Here is a 13,803-nt window from a genome sequence, read left to right as displayed (position 1 = left end):
CTTCAATTGGGGGTTTTTTTTAGTTCATTATGGCTTGTGTCCCGTTTTTTCCTGTGATGCAATATTTTTTTTGGCATCCTCTTCTGTTTTCACTGTTTGTGGTATACAAATCATTGTTTTTTGGAGCATTAAAACAAGAATTTAAAGTTCACATGGAAATCAAAATGGGGACCGGCTGGTGACTTTGTTCACACACAGTACTAGTCTTGTGGTAAAAACAAATTATTTCTGGGGCAAGTGTAATCCACAGGAAAAAAAAAATTGTTTCCCCTTGTTTTTTTCTCTATTCATGATCTGAAAAATGTGTGAAACAGTTTTGTTTTTTTTTTTTTTTTGGAGGCACTTTAAAATGGTGATGCAGTGTCACAGGGTTGTGTTTTAAGTGTTAAGCCTGTGTTTAAACTGGTAATATCAACTAGGTCTGATAATACCAGTAGGTATGGGCATCACGTATTGGAAGGCTGAGAAATTGTGGTAAATAATGTAGTGCGGGGGCAGTGAGGACAGCAGCCCGTGAAGTGGGGATCACTCTCGGGATCCTCCACCTGGCAGTGGCAGGTGGCAGGTGGAATTGCAATCGTTCCGTGATGATAAAGCAGGAGACGGTGGTGGTCAGGCCCTACCCACAGGTCCAACTCTCGTCAGCCTCCTGCTTTGCCCCCAGCATGTGCCTATTCAAGCCCAGCCCTCCTGTAAACTTGTGGCCGCGCCATCAGTACAACAAACTACACAGGGCCAGCAGCAGTCCAGCGTCAGCCGAGGGCTCAGTGAAAGTACTTCATTTCACTTTTCTTTGCTCCTGTAAATTTATGTAATTGAAATGTATATAATTTTTCAGAAACTGATTTTTTTTTGGGGGGTGACTTTAAATGCTAGTTTAGGGTCAGTCCTGAACTTTTAGGCTACCTTAACCCACAAATTATTATTATTTTTCTTTTTTTTTCCTAATTTCCTTCATTCTCCAGGCTGCCCTGAAGTCACCTATGTTTCCAGTCGTCTTATAGCACCTGCTTCCGGCATGGAGCCAAGTCATATTTCCTGTTCCAGCCAAAGTGTCTGGACATATCACCGTTCCCCTTGAGAGCAGCATTTCTCCAGCTTCTATACCAGTGGCAAAAACCATCAGCGGTCAGCAGGTATTGGCACTATTAACTTTGAAACTCCTCCTAGCACAGGGTTCTTTAGATTGCACACAGTGTGCTTATATTGCGACAAAACATTTGTGACAAATAATGTTTCCTCCAGGGACAGAGTAATCTGCATCAACTATGGCCCCTAACGGTTTGCAGATCTTCAGGGGCAGTGCATCTGCGCTACAGATCGGATCTCCTGCTCCTCCCCCACACTTTCACCCCTCCCATCTGCCCAGAGGTCAGTGATTTCATTCAAACTAAACATTATTGCATGAAGGGATAGTTCACCCAAAATGAAAACTGTCCATCATTTACTTCCCCTCTCATGCTGTTTTTCCAAACCTGTATGACTTTCTTTTTTATGTAGAACACAAAGGAAGTACTCTTTTTAAAAAAACGCTGCTTCATTCTGTAACTTTTTTGGTTACAAATAGAAACCAAAAATCAATTTACTGAGCAAGTACGTAACCAATCAGTGGTCAATCTCCTTACCTTAGCCCGATTTCACACGGTAAGCTTTGTAATAATTTCTAATTTGAGGGTGGTTCTGACATTCATTTTCTCCCAGTTTTGCCCCGCCGGTTCGATTCTGAAGGTGGAGGAACATTTGTTAGCCTCTTCTTATCTTACAGCAGCTGGAATAATTACACCTTATTTTAGAATTTTTCTTTCTGCCTTTTTTTTTCGAATTGCTTTTTGAGGTTCAAAGAACACTTTAGGTAGTAATTGGAGATAATTTTTATGGTAATAAAATAGACCTAAGTGAACATGAGAATTAAAAAATGACTAAAAAAAAATACATATATCATAGCAATGAGGCCATAATTATTGGTTTTCGAAATAAAATATCAAAAGCAAGTAATCATATGGTGTTTTAAGAAAAGTTGAAAAAAAAAAACAGTTTAAATACAGATGGATAAAATAGTACAATGTTGTAACTTATTGTGCAGCATGTATTATAGAAATACCTGCAGTGGGGTGCCAATGGGCCTGGCAATTGTTTATATACACTTCTCCTCTGAGCAATCCTATTTCCATGTATATATCTTGACTTAAACACTTAAATATTCAGATGTCCACATAAGCTTTAAATTTGGGGCCAATTCTTTATGACAGAAAAATGCTACAGCCATCTGTACATTTCTTGAACAAGAACACGTGGAGTAATCAGAACATGCTCAAACTTTTATTTTTTGAAGATCGCTCATTTGAGCAGTTTAGCATCTATGTTAGAAAGATAATTGATGTATTCCCTCCCCTGTGTTGGGCATAGGGTTTTATAACATGATTTATATTCTTATAAAATCTGGATAAGAGTAGTGCACCTTGTTTCCCAGATTCAACAAGCAACACTCAGAACTTCTCAGCATGTGCAAAGATCGGAGGTTGAGATGGGTCCTTCGAATGGTTAAACCAATGAATAACTGTTGGGTGATGGAGCAGTCAATTTACTGGTACCACGGAGGTTGGGATCCGCTCCTGAGATGCACATAAACCTACAAACTCATGATAATAAAGATGCATATGAAACCCGCAGTGGTATGTATTTATTTAAATTGGAATCCCAGCCTTTGTGCGTCATCATAGCACTATGCTGTATTTAGGAGTTTTAAGATGGTTTTCATGCAAGCCTTGGAAGTCTACATAATGCTTTTCATGGATTCTCTGTCCCGTGGATTTTGCCGGTTAAATTGAACACAACGGGCAAAATGCATGTCGAAGGAATTTTTTATATTCAAATACTCACAAGTCTGCCACGGTGTGTAGGAATCGCAATCAAAAAGAAAGCAAATGGCAATAATGCTGAGGAAAAAAAGTAAATCCCATAACTAGCCTGTTGTCTGTAAACTTTCGAATACTTAAAGGACACTTATTTTAAATAGTTTACTTGTTTTTAAAACGTAGTTCCTGCTTATATAATAAAAAAAAAAAAGTACATTTTATCACAAAATTACATCTGATATATGAAAATTTATAATGAAAATGTAGACGGTGCAGTAGATATTTGAAAACTCGCGACATGTGAACCCATCGTGATATGGAGTTAATAATATAAATTGATTATTTGATATAATCAGATTATGTTCCTGTCCTGTCTGTGTTTGTTTTTTTTTTTTTCCTGGTAAGCTGACAAAAACATTTTGGAACTGGTTATAATATATTTGTCTAACTTTTACTTGGGTATTCCGATTTCTAGTAGGCTATTCATTTTGCCCCAATAGGTCCTGAACTGTCTATTTTCAATAATATAAACGACTGTATTGGCTTGATGTTGAAACTTGAATCCTAATGTTAAAGGTATATTAACTTTTTTGTCCAGCTGTATTTAGTATTTAGCATTAGGTTGCTGTTTGGAATTAAAACAGATTTTTTTTTTTACACAGACTGAATAGTCGCTACCAACAAAGATTTTTGTTTTAAACATAACTAAAAAATTAGTCACTTTTTTAAAGCTAAATGCAAAAATAGTTCGCAGAATTTTCTGTCAGTGTTCTCTGGATGGTTGTGCACATTTTGAATTTTGCCACAATTTGCTGCAGGCAATGACGCATGTCACCATTACACTTTTCCGGTGTGTTTGTTGTTTTGATGCAAATTTTAGCCTACTGTAATAGTAATATCTGGTGCCTGTGTTTGGTGTTTCAGGCGCAGCTGCTGCAGCTGTCATGTCCAGCACTAAAGGCCCTACTTTTTTCTTAGACCAGCCGGTGGGAGGAAATGCAGGCCCTAGCCAACCTGCAGCTGTGCAGCACATTATACTCAGGCCTATTCAGGTGCAGAGGCTTCACAACTTACTGATCACATACAGCTAGACACAACAGTCTGCTCGGATCTAAACAGTCACTTAATGTAAAGTGTCATATTTAGAAGCAGTGCAGTGGACCTTTTTTGATCCAAGGCCCCCCATTGTCCACAGGGATATTCATAGGCCACTATGACTTTTCTAGTTTTTCATGATTTACTGGATAAATTGATAATTAAAATAAATAAATACAACCCCTCACAATAATCACTATTTCTGCCCCATAAAATATTTAAGAGCATCGTGTAAACTACGAAAATGTAATAAAAATTAGTACATACAGTGCACAACATTACTGATTTGTTGATCATTTAATCTAACTAATATGGCTTGCAACGATAAACCCAAAAATGGATCAAAACGGCGATTCGACAGAAGCTGCAATTGTAATGGCATATCTTTCAGCGAAGCACGGTCTGTGATCAGGAGTATATCGCCATCCGAAGGCTCACAGAGATATCATAACAGAAGATTGAACTGCTTTTTTTTGATTTAACGTGACTAATAAAACACATATATGGCATTATCTTTGTTATTTTTTTTTATTTCATTTTTATTTAAAATAAAGTATAATTTATAATGCAATACCTGTATCAGTGTCTTGAATACTAGTGAAATATGTTGCGTGCCTTAGTCTGGTGTAAGAAGCCCCATCATCTCACAGAAAGGATTTTATTTCAAAAACACGCGACTGACGTTATGAAGTGAGTTTGGAGTGGGTAGAAAATATGTTATTAAATGTGGTATATTTCCCTCTATGCTTTCAGATGTGAGCTAGCATTTTGCTACAACAGATCCTTTAGTTCCTGAGACACTATGCAAACAGCTTTCATAATTGCGAACAATTTCTTTCTTCGATTTGATTAATCACACAATAAAATCATTTGCGAATTTTGTTTTTTGGGTTTTTTTTGCCGCGCAATAACTTGTCATTGAACTACGGCTCTGTGTAGTTAAATGCTGCTCCTCTGAAAGCATGTGATGATAATTTACTGCTGATTACAGAACACGCCCTTTACTGACAAAATGTGCATTCGATTTAAACGTGCAGCCCTACTAACTAAATTAATTATGACTAATTCCAAGAAAAAAACACCATTTAGAACCTGATCTCTGTTAGTCAGGCTGGTTTTGGCACCTTCGTTACAACAAGTAAATCAGCAAGAATTTGCTAACAACAATGTTCAGAACATTAGAGAGAAAACCATATGTATATATTTACAAGTCATAAAATCACATGTATAAGGAGGTCCTGTTGTGTTGTGGATACATTTTATGTTCTTGTTGCGGGCTGTTTTGCACCAGTTGTGAAAAAGGGTTTTCAAAAGCTGATTTGCAGTTCAATAGATCTACAACATGTTTTTTCTTAAGTTCTTAAAAAGTTCTGGATATTTATACTTGGTGTCTTTAATTCACAGTCTCGACCTTTGGTGACCACCTCGACAGCTGTTCTTGCCTCCCATCCCACGCTGCTAGAACCCAGTCCCCCAGTCATTAACACCCCTGTTTCACACCATGCTGCAGAGATGGTTCATGGGTAAATGATTGTATCCTTTCATTTCTTATATTTACTATTTTCAAACCTCATAATATCATAATATTGTTTGGTCTTATTTCAAGGATCTTGAATTTGTGGTTTTAGGCGCCCATATAACCATTCACCACCTCCACCAACCACCATCAAACATACAGCGTCCCCCCACTCCCCCGCGGGACACTGCCACCCGCATCACCCGCCCCCTCCCCACCCAGCTATTGGATAACCCAGAAAGCACCAGCCGGGCTCACACCGTCACACAAGTAAGTCCTACTATGAAACTCTATTGATCGAAGTTATTTTAAAATAAGCAGGGACCCCACAGTACAAACCCTAAAAAATAGAAAGCAAGCTATACCCGTTTGGGTCCTGTATGTAGATGCGTTTGTACTGGGTATTAGAAAAAAATATAAAGTATGAGATTGATGTTTTAATATTATTTTTTTTTGTTTGAAAATTAAATAAGATCATTGAATTAAGGGTTTTATATTTTTGCAGTGTACTAAAGCCCAATCTAATTCAAAATCTGATCTGAAAACAAATTACTTTTCGTACTGGTATACTAATAAGTTGAATAGTGTGTCATGTTTCGACCCGCTGTTAGAGTAATGTTTGTATAAATCGTTAGAATAAAGCAGATTTGATTAAATTTCTTACTGGGGGAAAAAACTCTCCAGTTTCAGTAGAAAACACAAGTATGATTAATAATTTTTTTTTTTAGTTTTATTAATTAAGAATTTTTTAAGTAAGACGGGAAACTGTAATAATGTAAAATTTGGTACATGTGTTAAAATAATTACTTTTAAGAACATTTTGAATTACCCCTATCTTAACATGCTAACTTCTTGAGAGTCCTGAAACAATGCATTTTGTAAAATCGTTTTTTTTTTCTCTGAAATGTTTCTCTTTGTGAAAACTTGGATGTCCCGGGACCCTAGTTTGAAAGTTTAAAAGTATTTATAGTTTGAAATATGTATATAATCAGTTAGGTTTTGCATATCTAGTTTGTATTTTAGCATGGATATTCTATGGTTATGCATCGGAAGGTTATAGGGTGTTCGTGCTGGAAAATCATGCCAAAAAAACTTAAATTTTACTCATTTATGGAATTTGATGTGTTCTTTCTTCAATTTTTTTTCTGCAGAAGCCAATATTCAAGGGACTGTGACACCTGTTGCCGCTGCCAACTGTAGCTCCGATCTTAGCTACCCCACACGGCTACTTCAGCGCCTACTAACAGGTAACTTTTTCCCCCAGCATTTCATTTACAGTGACACATTTCCATGGGGTTCCTAACTTCATGTTAACTCTTTGTACCCCTCCAAAACAGGCTCTCGCACACATATAACCCAAATGGACCCAGGTATCACTATTGTCACCCTTACCCAATGGCCTCTCAATACCCCCATGCTACAGCTTGTGACCACCTCTGTCCCTCCCCTGGTCGGTACGCCACAAACCACGTGTTTATAGTGTTCAGTAATGGTTATAAAGACATCGCGCGTCACAATCAGGGAAAAGTTTGCCGTTTTCAGCTGTGACAAAGGAATGTCCGTTAACCTTTTACCATTACGGGAACACACATGTGCATTTAACTAAGAGCTTTCTCTTAAGGAACTCCTCACTTTGCTCTGCTTGTAGTTGAATTGATAGTATTTGTAATTGATAGTAAGGTAGTTGTTTGTGTTATTTATGTTTAAAGGTATTGGTCCGGGGGTTAAGTGATCTAGATTAGTGATCATGCAGAAGGGTAAAGGCATTAATATGTCCTTTATAATGGCGAATGCAATGCTATAAATAGGGATGCAACATGACAGCAGTCTCATTCAGGTGTAGACAAGGTGTACTATTGTTAACGTAGTTCTGCATTACAGAAAAATGCATAATAATAAGCCTTAAAATATATAAATTAAGTACCCATGTGCACACATAACAATGAACCACAGTGACACTGGCCAAAAGTAATGATTGTTAATGTATGGGAAAAAATAGCAAGAGGAGGAATATTAGTGTGAAAAATAAACAGGCCTAATGGACAAGTAGTCCTCAACATTGCATGGAAACATGCAATTTTTCAGGGTTCAAGAATGCAAGCGATATAACAGCCTCTAAATGAAAACATACCTTTTCTTAAGAAAATATTTAGTTTCTTCTTGAATGTTGGACACACACTCCCAAATCCGATCTTGTGTATATACTATTGTGGTTATTGTTTAAGGCCCATGAAAGGAATTAAAACATTATAAAGCACATAATGTTTTTCGTGCATTATATATTTTAAGTGTTTCTGAAGCCATTCCATAGTTTAATGTGAGGTGGCAGATGAAGATTTCAGTGGTTAAATTCAAGTTTGTAAACTCTTCTCTTCCTGCGTCCAGTCAGTAATCCGCCATTCGCATTTGAACGTGTGTGGTGCATTCGGTTTACTACAGTCAGAACGAAGAAACTCTCTAGTGTATATTAGGTTACTTGTTGTTCAAGAGATGGAATTTTACAACAATACAAAGAGCACCGTTGTAACAATTTACCAGGTTTTATAAAATATAACACTTATTAACTTTTATTTGTCGCCCACTGAATAATGTTGCTCTCCCTAAATGTTTAAAGTTTTGTTAATGTTTTTTATAAAATTGTTTGTGAACGCCAGTGATTTATTCTAGACTAACTTTTTGTCTGCTGAATTCCCACTAACAGTAGTTTAGTAATAGTATTTGTTTTTTATTTGTCAGTTGTTATTTTTCATAAAATTATGTTGTCTTTATTTATAGATTGTGTTTTAAACGCACAAGATTGATGATCAGGTGAACACACAAGAAGATATAGTAATTGCTACATTGATTTAAAAAAAAAACAGCGTTGGTATCGGATCGGCAACTCGCCGTGGCCGCAGAATTTTTGTGTGGCTCGAATCAGTTCTGTAAAAAATTGTATTGTTGCAGGCATCCCCCTTACTTTTTTCTAGAACAAGCCCGTATACTTTTATATTTAGTGTAACTTGCCGATACTGAAGTACCAATACCTTTTAAATAGTTTCATATCATTTGTAAATTTTTAATAAAACATTATTGGTTACAGAAACCAAAAAAAAAAAAAAAGAATCCATGTTAGCCTGGCTTCATTGTAGCAAAATGTATTTGTATAAGCTTTTGTTATATTTTCACTGTTCAGCATTTTTTGCTCTCATGGTATTTCGCCTGTAACTACATGCATTCTAACGGCTTGCTAGTTTTCCCCTTTCGCTATAAATAAAGTCCGGAATGCTTGACCGTTTGAAAATGAATGTTTGTTTACTAGTGATGCACCTATAAATTTTTTGTTTTGATTTTGGTATCAGAGCCATTTAATGAGTACAAATACAGAAGGGCAGTATCGCCCCGATAGCGGTATCAGGTGTGTTCCTAGAGTTCATGGAACTGACTCCATTTTTACTTTGTTAAAATTTTTTCCTGGCTTCTTCAGCTAAAGTGGTTCCCTCAACCGATTTGCCCACACTGCCCCACGCATCCCAGCCATAGTAACCCAGGAGAAAGTACCAACCTGATTCCACATCTCGGGCCATCGCTCTTCTCCAAACCCCTGTCACCCTGGAGGCCTCGGAGCGATAAACATGTGAACCTACGCTAAAACCTCTTCTTGTGATGAGTAAGCCTATGTCAGTTAATCAGGAATGAAGTGAGTGGGGTCCAAACCTGCACTAGGCCGGAGAACGCAATTCTCCAAGGGTAATCACCTTCTTTTCAGGAAAATTCTGCGGTACGTAAGACCTTCAAGAAGCCAGTCTTGGACACTCCGGACTCCTGAATTAATCCAACTAAACCAAAGCAATCAATGAAGTATCATTGAATTGCAGCTTTGGGGTCAATGTTAACCATTTTTGTTCTTCTGCAGGCCATCAGTGCCAGTGCAGTGTTTTCAGTCTTTTCTACCCACATACCCTGCTCCCCCGTATCCTCTGACCCACACCTACACCCCCATCACCAGCTCTCGGTCTCCAACATCCGCCCCCTACCCCAGTAAACACAAGGGCCCCCAAGCCACCAGAACCGCTATGCTAATATTTTGAATGTTTCCTTAGACCTTTAACACAGACGCTGTGCGTTATTCCCATAGTAACGGCATCCAGCTCAGAGCTCCGCTCCTTCCTGCCCCATGCTGGTGTTGTGTGGCCACCCCTGTGGCACTGGCAACCCCGTGCTGAGTGGCAGGGCTCTCATCGGCCTGCCATCTGCCCAGATCAGCACTCAGAACAGCCAGCCAGCCTCTATGACTGCTCATGGCCTTCAGCCTGCACCAATAAGTAGGTGCCAAGGGCTGCATGCCACGGCCACCAATCATCACCCATAGCATACAAGCCGGTTCCGTTCACCACGCAACAGCCCACAATCAGAAGCACAACCACCATGTAAGTTTAGCAACCCATTCAAAAGTTATTCAGAAATTTTAAGTGGGAGGGAAAATGATATCCAAATTAAAGAATTTTTTTAGGTTATGTCCAGTATATGACTCGAGACCCATCTGAAGTCATTTGTGTACTTGCTTGCTTACTGTACCCACTAATTTTCTTTCTACTTGTTGTTTATTTTTGCTTTTGGAAATGGGAAATGTTACCAAGGTAGTGGGTTATGTACTATTTTTGTCAAAAGTTGAAAAAAAACAAAGACCTCATAGTTTTGCGAAACAACACAATGTTTTCAGCAAAAAGCATGTTTTCCATTTATTATTACTTTAACATTTAATATTTGTCTTCATTTTTAAATGGAAACCATTTAATGAATAATGTACATATTATAATATACACTACTGTTTCAAATGTTTGGGGTCAGAAAATTTTATTTGTGAAAAAAGAATAATTCTTTAATTCAGACAAGCAATTACTTAATTTGATTGTTGTGGATCACAAAAGGACAGCAAGATAAAAAAAATAAAATAAAATGAAATCTGTTTTGTTATACAGGTGTTTGTTTTGGTTGAAAGTCCCTGCTGTTTGTCACTAATCCAAGCGGAGCACTTTGAGTGGCACTCAGGCCTTTCATACGATGGTGGCAGAACACACCCCCCTAGGGGCGGCTACCGGTGCACTCCACACTCCGGTCCTCCTCCTCCCCTCTACCTAGCCATCCTTCGCAAAAAAACCTGTGAATGAGGGGTGAGTCAGCCTTCACTTCCACCAGCCTTTCTATAGTGTACATTCCATAACGTAATGTATTAATCGTATGTTTAACTATCTACTGGGACCAAACTATGCCATCATATTGAACAATTTGTTTTCATTCAATTCAGTCAGTCCCTCTCATTAACCGATGTGCCGAGAAGTAAACCCAGCCTAATGTGCTTTGCAATCCTTAAAAAACCAATAAGGATGTTGCTCAACATAGTGTAGACCACTTGTGGGGTGTAATTTCTATTGCAGGCTGCGTAAACGCTTAATCCCAGCACAGCCAATTGAGCATAACGCCTGGCCGAATGGAATAGTGTGGAGCAGGCTCTCCTAGGGACATCCACCTCGCCGCTCGGGGTTAAGCCCGGCCTGAAAATCCTTCCTTATCCTATTCAAAATAGACAAAGACAATGTTCCCTAACATAGGGTTTCCGACAGTCCTGGACTTCTCTTCCTCGTCTGGTAACGATCAGGGTTAAAAGTGTGATGTTCCAGGCACAAAAAACTTTTGGTGTTCATGCAGAAGTCTTCAGAATCTAGTGCGAGAAATTAGAGCCTGGAAAAGATATGGAATTTTGAAATTCCTCCTGAAAAAATCCAAGTGTGGGAAACTGGTGTTTTTGCACTGCAATGTTGATCAGATGGTCTTAAACTGGGTTTTATGCCAGTCGCCAGACTCTGAATCTTCGCGTCTCCCGGAGCCCCTCCACAACTCGTGTGCCCGCGCGCGGCCTCGGCTCTTCACTCCTCGCTCTAGTCGGAGTGTGCTTAAGTCCCAAATCTGAGCTGTGCATGATTGTAGCTAGGAGTCCGTCACCAGTCATGGCACCTGGGGGAGGCGTCCCGTCGCGAGGCACGGCAAGGTGCAGCAAGCCGCCCGCGGTCCACGCGCCACATGTGTCTTCCCCGCCATTCGCCTTCGCGACACGCAATGTCTCCAATCTAGGACATTACAGGTCGCGCGCAGGCTGAGCTACCCACAGACGCGGACGTCCGCCCACGCCCTCCCCCTCATGCCCACGGTTGCCTGTGTGCTGTTCAGCCCGTCACCACAAGGCGGTGGACACACACACCGGGTCAACACAAAAAGACACAGCGGGACAGACCGGTCTAGCCAGTGTCGCTGCGCGAGGCCCACCTTCAGGTGCTGCGTTGAAACATGCGGGCCGCGAGATCACTCACAGAGTCAGAGTGAGCTCGAGGAGGCGGCTAGGACACTCATGGATGTTGCTCGCGGGATGCGCCGAGCCAGGACGCCAGCCATGGCGTGGAAACTACTGCAAACATCCGAACTTGAGGGCCCACGGGATATCGGCCACAGCAGGGCCGCAGGGATGGCCGGCTGGGCGCTCGCTGAAACAGCGCACACACACCCTGTAGTTCTAACGAGGCAAGGAACACACGATATAAACGGGCACACTCGAGGCGAGAAGGGTTGCTGGGGGGGTTGGGAAAGCGGGGGGCAAGTCTCTCACAGGCTTTCACCTGGATGTGGTGCTCGGGGTAACACATATTAACTGGCGTATCTGACCTCCCACAAACAAAATGACTACCGGGTGATTTCGCCGCCTTGGAATAAATTACTTCAAATGGCAGTTTTGACATAGTTTATCATCACGCAAAAATCAGAAAACACAAGCATTTCTATCATGTTATGTTGAAACACTAAATGTAAAGGGTAGAATAGGAGAAACTAGTGAAATTATATATATTAAAAAAAAAAGAGCATTTCACACTGGAGTTTTTTTTTTTTTTTTTTTTAATAAAACCAAAAATTCCACCGACATAGAAAGTCAAATGAATGCAACAGTATTTTGGATGCAGCCCATTTGCATTTAGTAAACCGATGTTTGCTCCAGCTGTAGAGAATTTTACAGGAGAAAATGAACCTGAGAGCAACCTGCATATAAAATTCTATTTAAAATCACCTAACTTGGATCTTTGTGTTATTTTTAGAACAAGTCCTTATCCAGTGCTCTTGCATTTTTTTTATACACTGGCTTATTTTTTGGGAAAGAAACAAATGAAAGTACAAGCAATGTAACAATGGCTTGTTTAAAATATATTTTGAATAAAGCTAATATTTTAAGGCTGGACTGTTTTTTGTTGGGTACTTCATATATTTATAAGTTCTCTCTTTTTTTTTTTTTTTTTTTTTTTTTGGAGTGGCCCCTTAGCTCCTTCCTTTCGACGGGTCCGGCTCCCAAAAAAAAAAAAACAAAATTTCCCTCTCCCTCTCCAGCCTCCACCCTGGCCATATTCTTCTCAACCCGGAGACCTTCTACCCGTGGCCTCCTCCCAAGAAAGACAACCCCGCAAACAGCAGCATGTGATCTCCACTGAGGGTACGTAGAAGGTGGAGACCACACAGCACAGATGAAGAGAGAGCTCGCAGAGCCGAGCTCCAGGAAACAGCACCTGAAAGACAACGAGTCTCCACCTAGGGGTATATTGGTGAGATTATCCATGGATATATACCTTTTTTGGAAATCATAAAAAAAAGAATTGAATAGATGCAGTTTGACCCACGTAACAAAAGTCACAAAACTGATTGTCAGTAATGTCAGAAACATTGAAAATGGCTGATTATTTAAAATTCCACTAAATGGTTAATAAATCTTTCTGATAAAACTTTTGCTCGTTTAAACAAAAACCAAAACAAATTATTGAATCACACCAATGTAAGTAATCCTGATTAATTGTACCTGACAGTAAAAGGAATTTTGAAAATAACTATCAAATGGTTTAATCCAAATTGTATTTTCACATTGAAAATCCTCCAAATGAATGTGAAATCAGTATAAAGAACCAACTATTAAAATGTTTTAATTACTTTATTCAGGTACTAATAATGAATGACCAGTTAGCACTGGGATACTGATGCCTCCATTAAGAAGGAGTTGTCTTTTTTACAGAACATTAAAAACATATAGCAAATTTAAATTTAAGAGAGCGTGGAAACCGTATTCACAGAAATTCATTATAATAAATTAAAAATAAATATCCCTACAGAAAAAAAGCAGCAGCCAGAGAGAAGTATAAGAATACAGAAAGAAAAGTGCTTGGCAGTACCTATCAGTAAGGATTTCTTTGGTTATTATTTAGAATCATGATTAAGACCGAAAATATTGGGAGGTTTTTTTTTTTCAACATGATAATCTTATTTTGGATC

General features: G+C 39.2%; 1 pseudogene; it reads left to right on the top strand.

Moving 5' to 3' along the window:
- Positions 1–587: 587 nt before the first annotated feature.
- Positions 588–9,774, top strand: LOC122145402 (annotated as a pseudogene).
- The last annotated feature ends 4,029 nt before the right edge of the window (positions 9,775–13,803 follow it).

This window comes from Cyprinus carpio, chromosome A6 (assembly GCF_018340385.1).
Source record: "Cyprinus carpio isolate SPL01 chromosome A6, ASM1834038v1, whole genome shotgun sequence".
Lineage (NCBI taxonomy): Eukaryota > Metazoa > Chordata > Actinopteri > Cypriniformes > Cyprinidae > Cyprinus > Cyprinus carpio.
The sequence above is the reverse complement of the archived record's forward strand: the minus strand, read 5'-3'. Positions and strand labels throughout refer to the sequence as shown.